Consider the following 13,298-nt stretch of genomic DNA (forward strand, 5'->3'; position numbering starts at 1 on the left):
CATGGCTGGCTAATTTTTTGTATTTTTAATAGAGACTGTAGAGACGGGGTTTCACTGTGTTAGCCAGGATGGTCTCTATCTCCTGACTTCGTGATCCACCTGCCTCGGCCTCCCAAAGTTCTGGGATTACAGGCGTGAGCTGAGCCACTGTGCCCAGCCTATTTATTTATTTTTAAAATTTATTTTAATTTTTTACATCTGGGAAGCTGTGAAAAACTTTTTTTTTTTTTTTTTTTCTGAGATGGAGTCTCACACTGTCACCAGGCTGGAGTCTCACTCTGTCACCAGGCTGGAGTGCAGTGGCACAATCTCGGCTCACTGTAACCTCCATTTCCTGGGTTCAAGCAATTGTCCTGCCTCAACCTCCCGAGCAGCTGGGACTACAGGTGTGCACCACCATGCCCAGCTAATTTTTTTTTTTGTATTTTTAGTAGAGACAGGGTTTCACCATTTTGGCCAGGATGGTCTCGATCTCTTGACTTCATGATCCGCCCGCCTGGTGATCCGCCCGCCTGGTGATCCGCCTGCATTGGCCTCCCAAAGAAAGACTTTTAGTAGCTAGGATTACAGGCATGCGCCACCACGCCCAGCTAATTTTGTATTTTTAGTAGAGACGGGGTTTCACCATGTTGGTCAGGCTGGTCTTGAAGTCCTGACCTCAGGTGATCCACCCACCTCGGCCTCCCAAAGTGCTGGGATTACAGGCGTGAGCCACAGCGCCCAGCTAGAAAGATTTATTTTTAAAGAACACAATTAGGCCGGTTCAGTGGCTCATGTCTGTAATCCCTTTGGGAGGCTGAGGCAGGCAGATCACTTGAGGCCAGGAGTTCAAGACCAGCCTTGCCAACATGGTGAAACCTCATCTTTTCTAAAATAGTCCCAGCTACTCAGGAGGCTGAGGCACAAGAGTTGCTTGAACCCAGGAGGTAGGTGGAGGTTGCAGTGAGCCGAGATCCCGCCACTGCCCTCCAGCCTAGGTGACAGAGTGAGGCTCCATTAAAAAAAAAAAAAACACAAAAACAAATAAAAAACAAACAAAAAAACTTTGGGGAAAGATTGCATAGGATATAATTATACTAAAAGATTATTAGTTATTAAACCTGAAATTTAAATTTAATGAACTGTCCTGTATTTTATTTGACACTTCTACCACATGGATTAAATGAGGAAAGTCTTCATAAGTACTTAGAACACTGGTGGTACAAGTAGTGCTCAATAAATGGTAGTCTTTATTTTTTCTTTTTCTTCTGCCCACATGATCTGCAGGAATTATTTTTGAAACTAAAAATGATAACTAATACTTTACAAATGATAGAAAACTCAGGTTAAATAATTTGCATTTGGTTCCATAGATAAAAAGTAGTTCATCTGGATTGTAAAATGCTGCAGCCACTTTAGAAAAACAGTTTGGCAGTTCTTCAGAATGATAAACATAGAGTTACCACATGACCTGGCAATTAAGTCCACCCACACTTCAGGGTAGGGGATTAAACAGAGGAGTAGATACCAGGAGGTGGAGATTATGGAGGGCTAACTTAGAAGCTGCCTCCCATAGCATGGGATGGTTATCTGTCCAAATTGGGACTGAGGATACTTCTGTATGCCACTCTGATAGTTTGCTTAGCTTTTTTTAGATGGGAAAGCAAAAGGTTAATATATGTCAGTAAAGTCCAGTCTCTCCATACCTTGGAGGATGGAGGCCATTTTTTTAAACCAGTGGAAGAACAGGGATTTGAGTATGAAAATGCCGTAGGAGAGTGACTTTAAAATTGCTTTATCCTCCTTATTAAGGTAAGGGACTTACCCGGCCCTATTTTTCTATTTTTCTATTCTAATGTGAATGTTATGCTACCCATGATAGTATCACAATGCTTATGTTTATGTCATATTTTCTTCTCTACCATCAATTTCTTAGTTAACATTTATTATTGACTGAAATATATAAATTGTCATTGCCCTTGAGGAGTTTATAGTTAGGGAGGTAATATCGACAGAAAGTTTGAGATCGCTTGTAAAAACACGTAACAAAGGAAATGTTATACAATTTGGGGGGAGAAAGTTGAAAATAATGTTTCAATAAATATAAACAATTTGAATCTAATACAACTAAATTCTTCAAATTAAAGGGATCAACTCGGATAAGGCAGAGATTGAGGAGAGAAAAAAACTAGAAAAGGTGATTTGTATGCTCTTAGCTCCATTATGAGAGGTGATGTTTGTATTTTCTGCTGTACTTCATCCCTTGGGGTTGTTCTGGAGTCATAAGCCCTTATATACCTTTGGATTGTATTGAGGGATGTTACATTTAAAAAGGTAATTTGATACTCAGTGCTGTATTTATCATGGTATTATGAGAGTTCGGGCTACAGTATTACTCAGTGTCTTCTATAGGAGAACCAACAGTCCCTGTGTCAGAGTCCTTAAGGTAAAAACATATTAGCTGTTGTCCTGACACAGATTATTGGTTCTCCTACAGAAGACACTGAGTAATACTGTAGCCCAACAACAGCTGTACCTTAAGGACAGCATACATCCTGTAACTAGTCATGTTTCTCTCTTTGTTTAGGGCACTAAGAAGCTCAGAGTCTAATTAAGTGAAGCGCCTTTAATAATCATGAACCCCTTATCTCATGCATTCATTTCTCTCTGCTAATGCTTCCTGGCTTCATCATACTTATGGGCCCTAGTTCTTTCTTCACTTTGATTTTCATGGTCTTTTTGTTTTTTTCATCTTATGTGAATTTTTTTTTTTTTTTGAGATGGAGTCTCACTCTGTCACCCATGCTGGAATGCTATGGCGTGGTCTTGGCTCACTGCAACCTCTGCCTCCCAGGTTCAAGTGATTCTCCTGCCTCAGCCTCCTGAGTAGATGGGACTACAGGCATCTGCCACCATGCCCGGCTAATTTTTATATTTTTAGTAGAGACGGGCCTTGTGATCCACCCGCCTCGGCCTCCCAAAGTGCTGGGATTACAGGCGTGAGCCACCGTGCCTGGCCATCTTATGTGAATTTTTTTTTTTTTTTTTTTTTTTTTTAGCTATAAGAAGAGTTTTAATCTGAAGAGTTTGACAAAGAACTAAGAATCCCCAAATAATCAAAAAGAAAAACTTATCACATCTAGTGGTAACAAAATTTGGATATATATGGTTTTCTTATCTGTTCATGAATAACTCAACAATGGGCAGCAAAAACACACCCACAATTTCAAGACTCCGGGTGGGAGTGCTGATCAGCCTCAATAAAATGTCAGCTTGCTGCCGAAGGATCCAGATCAGTGGAACTGTCCAGTTCTCTAAGGAGACAATGCAGAGTTGCCTGCAGACTGGTTCTGAAATCGAACCAGAACTAGAACTTAAAAACAAAAAGCAGATCAAGCTCTAGGCATCAAATTTCTTCTTCCCTGACCCGGCAGGGAGTGATGGCACAGCTGAAGGGACATTTGCCTGTGGTTTTTCTTTCTCATTCTGCTTGAAGAAGGATTTGGCCTCTTTAGATGTAGCATCCACTTCCTTAGTTACCCTTACTTCTTCACCAGCAAAATCAAACACCTTGGTGATTTTAACTTTTTCTGTTTCTTTAGGTTTCTCTAGCTCTTCTGCTTTTACCAACAAATTACTTGAACTTGTCTCTTCAGTCTCCTCTCCTTTCTTAACTTGTGTACTTAAGGGCACTTTTGATTTTGGTCCCACATCATTGAGGAAGCTGGCCCAGAGTTCGTCCTCCTTCTTTTTCCTGGCATCCTCTGATCCAATGCCTTTTTCCTGCTCTGCAGCTTCATCTTCCTCCTCACTACTGCTTCCCTCAGATTCTGAATCGGCATCCTCCTCTTCCTCTTCTTCTAATGAGAGGCCACCTTGTCTTCTCTTCCTGGCTGGAATGCTCTGGGCCTTTCTCTTTTTCCCTTGGGTTTTCTGTGTCTGCTCTTCACCATCCACTTCATCTTCCTTGACTAATTCATTTACGTCATCTTCACTATACTCTCCACCCAACAGCACGTAGTCCTCGTCCTCCTCTGACGTGGAGAAGTCTTCGGAGTTGAATTCCTCCATGTTGCTGCCGCTCGACGCTGGTCAAACTCGCAACACCGCAGCAGCTGCCTCCAACGGCAAAGCTCTAGGGAGAGACCATAGAGCCCCAGCAGTGGCGACGGCAGCTAGGACGGCCCCCTAATTTTTTGTGTTTTTAGTAGAGATGGGTTTCACCGTGTTGGCCAGGCTGGTCTTGAACTCCTGACCTCAGGTGATCCACCCCCCCTCAGCCTCCTAAAGTGCTGGGATTACAGGCATGAGCCACCGGGCCCAGCCTGTGAATTTTTATAATCTGCAAACACTTTTTAGAATTAGGAAAAATTTTTTTTTTCGTTTTTTGGCTGAGCATAGGAGACTTTATTGATGGTAGATGACAAGACGGGGCTTCCAAGGCCCTTCCCTTTTCAGGGGGTCTGCATGGAAATTGTGGGGAGGGGAGATTCTCAGTGTGGTAGGGAACTGGATACGTCAGGGACTCCCCAGCAGCTGAGGGCCTCTCTCTTCCTCTTGTGTTTTTGCTGGGGCTGGTGGTCCAGGGGTCTTATTCCTTAGAGGCCGTGTGGGCCATGAGGTAGCTTGCTGTAGCCAAGAATAAGGAAGAATATTTTAACTGAAAAATAAAACTGCTTATACACCCACCAAAGTGGCTAAAACTAAAAAGACAACACCAAACATTGGCGGTGAGGTAGGGCAATTGGAACCCTCAAATATTGTGGTGGGCATGTAAAATGCATGACTTTTTTGGGAAAAGGTCTGGCAGTTTCTTATAAAATTAAATATACCTACTTGTGACCCAGAAAAATGACAACATGTTAATAAAAAGACTTACACAAAATGTTCACAACAGCTTTATTCATAATAGCCCCAAACTGGAAATGGTCAATGTGTCCATCAGTATGAGAATGGTATATTTATACATGTGGTATATTTATACAGCAGACCACAACTCAGCAGTAAAAAGTGACTACTGATACATAAAACAACATGAATCTCAAAAACATTACGCTGGGCAAAATAAACCATACACAAAAGAGTATGTATTCTATGATTCCATTTATATGACATTCTTGAACAAACAAAGCTAATCTATGGTAGAAAAAAATCAGATGGTGACAGTGTGCATGTGAGGGCATGAAGTGTGGACTAACTGGGAAGAGGGATGGGGGAAATTTTGGGGTAATGATAATGTTCTATATTTTGCCAGTGGTTTGGGTTATACATGTGTATGCATTTGTCCAAACTCAGCAAATATACATTTAGAGTGTACATTTCATTGTATATAAATCTTACATAAAACTATAAACAAATATTAAATTCTGTTTAATAATATGCATCCCAAAGTACTTAGGGAAAAATGTAGTGATGTCTAATTTTCTTTGAAATGCATCAAAAAATAAGATGAATTAATGATGAATAGAGGGATGACAGAATGATATGGGAAGCAAAATAAAATGGTAATGCTGAATCTAGGGAGTGGGTACATAGGTATTTCCTATAAAGTTATTTCAGCTGCTCTTTAAGATTTTTCATAATAAAATATTGGGGGAAAATGCCCTTAACCTTCCTTTAGTGTGTTCTGGCTGAATATGACTTTTTCTATTAATATCTCACATAAGTGTTAAAGCCTTTCTCTTCAGGGGGAATTTATGTCACACTTTTCAGAATTTACATAATATCTAATTTAAGCTGTTTTAAAGTAATCAATTAATGGCCTTTAATCCGGATATAACTTTTTTTTTTTTTTTGAGACGGAGTTTTGCTCTGTTGCCCAGGCTGGAGTACAGTGGCACGATCTCAGCTCACTGCAACCTCCGCCTCGTGGGTTCAAGTGATTCTCCTGCCTCAGCCTTCCAAGTAGCTGGGACTACAGGCGTGCACCACCACGCCCAGCTAATTTTTGTACTTTTAGTAGAGTTTGGGTGTCACCATGTTGACCAGGCTGGTCTCGAACTCCTGGGTTCAAGTGATCCTACCACTTTGGCCTCCCAAAGTGCTGGGATTATAGGCATGAGCCACTGCGCCCAGCTCTTTTTAACTTTTAAAATATTTAATTGACAAATAAATATTGTATATATTCAAAGTCTACAACATGATGATTTGGTTTGCATATACATTGTGTAATGATTTTATTTTTTCTTTTTCATTCGCTTCTTTCCTGAACTCCGGCAGCTTATGTTTTACCTCCTTTGGTCATCTCACCTTCTCTTCTTTGAGATATTACTTCTGTTTTATGCTTGTTTTGTGGAAATAATTGCTTCATTACATTTTTTAAAAAATTTACAGCAAGAGACCGGGCGTAGTGGCTCACGCCTGTAATCCCAGCACTTTGGGAGGCTGAGGAGGGCGGATCACCTGAGGTCGGGAGTTCGAGACCAGCCTGAACAACATGATGAAACCCTGTCGCTACTAAAAATACAAAACTTAGCTGTGGCACATGCCTGTAATCCCAGCTACTTGGGAGGCTGAGGCAGGAGAATTGCTTGGACCTGAGAGGCAGAGGTTGCAGTGAGCTGAGATTGTGCCATTGCACTTCAGCCTGGGGAACATGAGCGCAACTCTATCCCAAAAAAAAAAAAATTTTTTTTCAGCAAAATGTTCTAAATTTTAATCTGCTCTGAGGTAATGTTTTCTTTTCTTTTTTATTTCTTTTTTTTTTTTTTTTTTTTGAGACGCAGTCTCATTCTGTCACCAAGGCTGGTGTGTCGTGGCGTGATCTCGGGTTACTGCAACCTTTGCCTCCTGGGCTCAAGTGATTCTCGTGTCTTAGCCTCCCAAGTAGCTGGGATTACAGGTGTGTGCCACCACACCAGCTAATTTTTGTATTTTTAGTAGAGACACAGTGTCATCATGTTGCCCAGGCTGGTCTCGAACTCCTGACCTCAGGTGATCCCCCTTCCTCAGCCTCCCAAAGTGCTGGGATTACAGGTGTGAGCCACTGCGCCTGGCCTGAGGTAATGTTTTCATGGTGATTATTCATCAGCATTTGTTTTTCTGTTTCTTTTTCATTTCCTTTTTTTTTTTTTTTTTGAAGCAGAGTCTCTCTCTGTCACCCAGGCTGGAGTGCAGTGGCGCCATCTCAGCTCACTGCAATCTCCACCTCCCAGGTTCAAGTGATTCTCCTGCCTCAGCCTCCCAAGCAGCTGGGATTACTGGCACGCACCACCGTGCCCAGCTACTTTTTGTATTTTTAGTAGAGACAGAGTTTCGCCACGTTGGTCAGGCTGGTCTTGAACTCCTGACCTCGGGTGATCTGCCCACCTTGGCCTCTCAATGTGCTGGGATTACAGGCGTGAGCCACTGCGCCTGGCCTAATTTTTGTTTTTTTAGTAGAGACAAGGTTTCACCATGTTGACCAGACTGGTCTCAAACTCCTGACCTCAAGTGATCTGCCCGCCTTGGCCTCCTAAAGTGCTGGGATTACAGGCGTGAGCCAGAGCGCCCAGCCTCTTTTTCATTTTCTTCCTTAAATCTTTGTTGGTTCTTTTTTGACTGTTCATCTTTGAATGAAGTGAATTTTCTTAGCTCAACTATTTACAGGAGATTTGTGTTGTGAAGGCGTCAGGGACATCTTCTGTATCAGTGGGAGTTTTCCTTTTGATCCAGGGTTTTGCATATGAGAGATACTTTAGCCTTTTCTTCTTCACAGGCAATGAAGACAGGCAGCTGCACAGCTGTGCACAGTAGGATCTCTTCTCACTTCTCATGAACATGTGGCTTCCTGTGAATATGACTTGTGTGTGGAGTTCTAGTTTAGTCCCAATTTCTCTGCTACTCAAAATCAAAATGGGTCCAGAGAAACTGGTGCTACCAGCCTACCCACCTGTGTTAGTCAGTTGGAACTGCCGTTAACAAAATACAACAAACTCAGTGCCTTAAAACATCAGAAATTTATTTTCTCACAGTTCTGAAAGCTAAAAGTGTGAAATCAAGGGGTCCGAGGGTTGGTCCTTCTTGAGGCTCTGAAGGAGAGTGTGCTCCATGCCTCTCTCCTGAATTCTGGCGGTTGCCCTGGCATTCCTTGTTTGTAGACGCATCACTACAATCTCTGTCTCCGTCTTTGCATGCTGGTCTCCTTTCTATGTCTGTGTCTACATTTTCCTCTTTTTTTTTTTTTTTTTGAGACAGGGTCTTACTCTGTCACCCAGGCTGGAGTGCAGTGGCACAATCTCGGCTCACTGCAACCTCCACCTTCTGGGTTCAAGTGATTCTCCAGCCTCCGCCTCCCAACTAGCTGGGATTACAGGTGTGCACCACCACGCCAGGCTAATTTTTTTGTATTTTTAGTAGAGATGGGGTTTCACAATGTTGGCCAGGCTGGTCTTGAACTCCTGACCTCAAATGATCCGCCCGCCTCTGCCTCCCAAAGTGCTGGGATTGCAGGTGTGAGCCACTGCACCCTGCCATTTTCCTCTTCTTATAAGGACACCAATCGTTGTATTAGGACCCATCCTAATCTAGTATAACCTCACCCTAAGGATTACATCTACAGAGACCCTATTTCCAAATATGGTCACATTCACAGGTACCAGGGGTTAGGACTTTCACATATCTTCTGGGTGGGGGGGGGGGGGGTCACAAATCCATAACACTGCCTTCTTCCCATTGTTGCACAAATGGGGCTATTACTTTTTTTTTTAACTTCAGTGTACGCATCTCACTAGGTGAGCTATTAAGGCTCTTACTGAGCTCTTCTGGTGCCCACTCTCAGCCTCCTGTTGTGCCTTTCCTCACAAGCCTTTGCTTTTGGTACCCCTTACACTTATTTTGTAGTTATTTTGTTTTACCTGTCTTAATTTTTTTTTAAATTGAGATAGGATTTTCATTCTGGTCTCTGTGTCCTTTGTTTTGGGAGATGATTTCTGAGGGATGATGGAATTACCAACTTTATGTGACATCTTCAAGCAGGAAATGCCTTGGGTCTTTCTCATTCTTTAGGGGTCACTAACACAAGGAAGATACTACCAGGGTGCGATGTCTCACGCCTATAATCCCAGCACTTTGGGAGGCCGAGGCAGGCGGATCATGAGGTCGGGAGTTCGAGAACAGCCTGGCCAACATGGTGAAACCCTGTCTCTACTAAAAATACAAAAATTAGCTGGGCATGGTGGTAGGCACCTGTAATCCCAGCTACTCAGGAGGCTGAGGCAGGAGAATCGCTTGAACCGGGAGGCAGAGGTTGCGGTGAGCTGAGATTGTGCCATTGCTCTCCAGCAGTCTGAGCAACAAAGGCAAAACTCCATCTCAAAAAAATAAAAAAAAGATAAAGAAAAAAAAGGAAGATACTATTTTTAGTGCTTATTTCAGTAAGATGGTCTTCTAGTTTCTTAGTCTCAGCCTACCATGCCAGTTCTACCAATACTGTGTCATAGGTAGGAATTAATAGAATTTGCTTATATGGAAACTTAAAAAAAATCTTGCATGTTGATTATATTGAGCTAGAATGCAATTTGAATTATTTTAAACTTTTCCATTATGGTAACAAAAACATAAAATTTAGCTTATTTATTTATTTATTTATTTATTGAGACACAGTTTTGCTCTGTTGTCCAGACTGAAGTGCAGTGGTCTGATCTCGGCTCACTGCAACCTCCGCCTCCCAGGTTCAAGTGATTCTCCTGCCTCAGCCTCCCAAATAGCTGGGACTACAGGCATGCACCACCATGCCTGGCTCATTTTTTTGTATTTTTAGTAGAGACTGGGTTTCACCATGTTGGCCAGACTGGTCTCGAACTCCTGACCTCAAGTGATCCACCCGCCTCAGCCTCCCAAAGTGCTGGGATTACAGGTGTGAGCCACCATGCCTGGCCAAAATTTACCATCTTAACTATTTTTAGGTTTATAGTTTGTTAGTGTTAAGGATATTTACACTGTTGTAAAACAGATCTCCAGAACATTTTCACCTTGCAAATATGGAATTTTATACCCATTAAACAGCAATTCCCCTTTAATCCCCTCCCACAGTCCCTGGTAACCACTATTCTATGTTTGTTTCTATGAATTTTATGACTTTAGACACTTCATGTAAGTGGAACCATACGGTGTTTGTCTTTTGTGACTGGCCGATTTCACTTAGGATAATGTCTTCAAGGTTTGTTCATGTTGTAGCATGTGACAGAATGTCCTTCCTTTTTAAGGCTGTATAATATTCCATTGTATACATATAACATATTTAAAAAATTCATTCATCCATTGATGGACGTTTGGGTTGCTTTCACCTCTTGGCTGTTGTGAAAAGTATTGCTAAGAACATGGGTGCATTAGTTATGTTTCTCCAGAGAAACGGAACCAATAAAATATATAGAAAGAGATATAAAAAGACATTTCTTATAAGGAATTGACTCATGCATTTACGGAGGCTGAGAAGTCCCATGATCTGCTGTCTGCAAGCTGAAGGCCCAGGAAAACTGGTGATGTGATTCTAGGCCTGAGAACCAGGGGAGGCAATGGTATAAGTCCTAGTCCAAGTCTGAAGGCCTGAGAACCAGGAGCTCTGATTGAGGGCAGGAGAAGATGGATGTCCCAGCTCAAATAGAGAGCAAATTCACCCTTTCTCTACCTTTTTGTTTGCTTCAGGCCCTCAACAGATTGGATAATACTGTTTTACCAGCTATCTGGACATCCTTTAGCCCAGTCATTTTTTTTTTTTTGAGACAGAGTCTCATTGTTGCTCAGGCTAAAGTGCAGTGGTGCAATCGTGGCTCACTGCCTCCTCCACCTCCCAGACTCAAACGATCCTCCTGCCTCAGCCTCCCAAGTAGCTAGGACTATAGGCGCGTGCCTGATTTTTGTATTTTTTTGTGTTGATGGAGTTTCACCATGTTACCCAGGCTGGTCTCAAACTCCTAGGCTCAAGTGATCCTCCTGCCTCAGCCTCCCAAAGTGCTGGCATTACAGGGGTGAGCCACTGCGCCCCGCCCTAGCCCAGTCATTTGACACATAAACTACTGGATCATATGGTAATTCTATTTTTAATTTTTTGAGGAATCTCCATACTGTTTTCCATAGCAGCTGTTCAATTTTACATTCCCATCAAAAGTGCACAGGGGTTCCAGTTTCTCTACATCCTCATCAACACTTGTGATTTTTCAGTTTTTGATAATGGCCATCCTAATGGGTATGAGGCATATTCTTTACTTTTATATAACAACCATTGTCATACTGCTTTAATGTAGGACAATTATAAAATTAATATTTATTTTTCTCAGTACATAGCAAGTCTGTTCGGATTGTGTCTTTATCACTATCATGTGTTGAAAAAAGTTTTTGATAGTTTTAATTATTTTTGCTCAGATTACTTATCAGCCCTAGGTGTACATTTTTAAAAAATAGACATTAAAAAAACTTTAAACCTATTTTGTCAACTTAAGGGACTCATTTCCAGGCATAGCCATTACTTCTTATATAGAATACAGTATTTTAAAAATTCTCAGTCCTAAAATGTTCCTGGAATCTACTGATTTATTGAGATTTATTCTTGCAATACTTACTACTATGGTCTACTAAATACTTGACTCCATTGAATGCTAGTAACAGGTCTGGCTTTTCAAGTCTCTCCAACCTTGTGAATTTTCAGTTACTACCACTTCAATGTGATTCTTCTGAACTGCAGAGTCAGCAGTTACATTCTGCTGAGTAATGAATGCAAACTGCTCAGAATTACAGAACACTTAAAGCATCTCATTTTAACTGTTTTTTTTTTTTTTTTTCGCTGAAGATTGTGAAAGGTAAATGTAGCTACATAAATGATTTTTGGCAGGGTTGGCATTTAGAGGGAACCATTTATTTGCTTTTTGAACAACATTCCTGGGCCACTATTAACCTAAACATGTGAGAGCCAATATAGCACAGTGTTTAAGAATATGACCTATAAAGCTCAACTGCCTAGGTTCAATTCTTGACTCTAAAAGCAGTGCGAGGGATGGGCGGGCGTGGTGACTCAGGTTTGTAATCCCAGCACTTCGGGAGGTCAAAGCGGGAGGATCACTTGAGGTCAGGAGTTCAAGACCAGTCTGGCCAACATGGTGAAATCCCATCTCTACTAAAAATACAAAAATTAGCTGGGCGTGGTGGCAGGCATCTGTAGTCCCAGCTACTCAGGAGGCTGAAGCAGGAGAATCTCTTGAACCTGGGAGGTGGAGGTTGCAGTGAGCCGAGATTGTGCTTCTGCAACCCAGCCTGGGTAACACAGCAAGTCTCCATCACACACACACACACACACACACACACACACACACACACACACAGCAAAAAAAAAAAAAAAAAAAAACGTTTGAGGTTAGGCAAGTTTCTTAACCTCTCTGTGCCTCAGTTTCTCCATCTGTAAAATGAGGATAGCTGTTAGATTTTTTTTTCTTATTTTTTTAGATAGAGATGGAATCTCACTATGTTGCAGGCTGGTCTCAAATTCATGGCCTCAAGTGATCCTCCCGCCTCAGCCTCCCAAGATGTTGGGATTACATGTGTGAGCCACCGTGCCTGGCTGGGCTGTCAGATTAAATGAGTCACTGTATGTAAAGTACTTTGAACTGTGTCAGTCCTACAGTATGCACTGTGTGAGGTTAGCTATCATCACAAGCATTATTGATTATCTTCATTGATTTCCTGGACCTAGCCAAACCAGCAGAGTGGCTGTTGACCAACTATGCTGATAATTATTAGTCTAATTGGTGTTCAAAACTACTACTATAGGCTGGGTGTGGTGGCACACGCCTGTAATCCCAGCACTTTGGAAGGCTGAGGTGGGTGGATCACCTGAGGTCAGGAGTTCATGACCAGCCTGATTAACATGGTGAAACACTGTCTCTACAAAAAAAAAAAAAAAAAAAAAGTCAGGCGTGGTGGTGCATGCCTATAATCTGAACTACTTGGGAGGCTGAGACAGGAGAATTGCTTGTACCTGGGAGGCAGAGGTTGCAGTGAGCCAAGATGGCGCCATTGTACTCCAGCCTGGGCAACGAGAGCAAAAACTCCATCTTGAAAAACAAAACAAAACAAAACAAAACAAAAAAGAACTATTCCTGGGGCCAGGTACGATGGCTCACACCTATAATCCCAGCACTTTGGGAGGCCTAGGTGGGCAGATCACCTGAGGTCAGGAGTTTGAGACCAGTCTGGCTAACATGGTGATGTGGTTTGGCTGTGTCCCCACCCAGATCTCATCTTGAATTCCCACGTGTTGTGGGAGGGACCCGGTGGGAGATAATTGAATCATAGGGGAAAGTCTTTCCTATGCTGTTCTCATGATAATGAATAAGTCTCATGAGATCTGA

The 13,298-nt window shown here is 42.1% G+C and overlaps 1 pseudogene across 1 annotated transcript; it reads right to left on the reverse strand.

Moving 5' to 3' along the window:
• Window positions 1–3,378: 3,378 nt before the first annotated feature.
• Window positions 3,379–4,050, reverse strand: LOC100607358 (annotated as a pseudogene). Its single transcript, XR_001115150.2, has one exon. The product of XR_001115150.2 is annotated as a craniofacial development protein 1 pseudogene (transcript).
• Between the last annotated feature and the right edge of the window lie 9,248 nt (window positions 4,051–13,298).

The sequence above is a fragment of the Nomascus leucogenys genome, chromosome 1a (assembly GCF_006542625.1).
Source record: "Nomascus leucogenys isolate Asia chromosome 1a, Asia_NLE_v1, whole genome shotgun sequence".
In the NCBI taxonomy this organism is placed as follows: Eukaryota; Metazoa; Chordata; class Mammalia; order Primates; family Hylobatidae; genus Nomascus; species Nomascus leucogenys.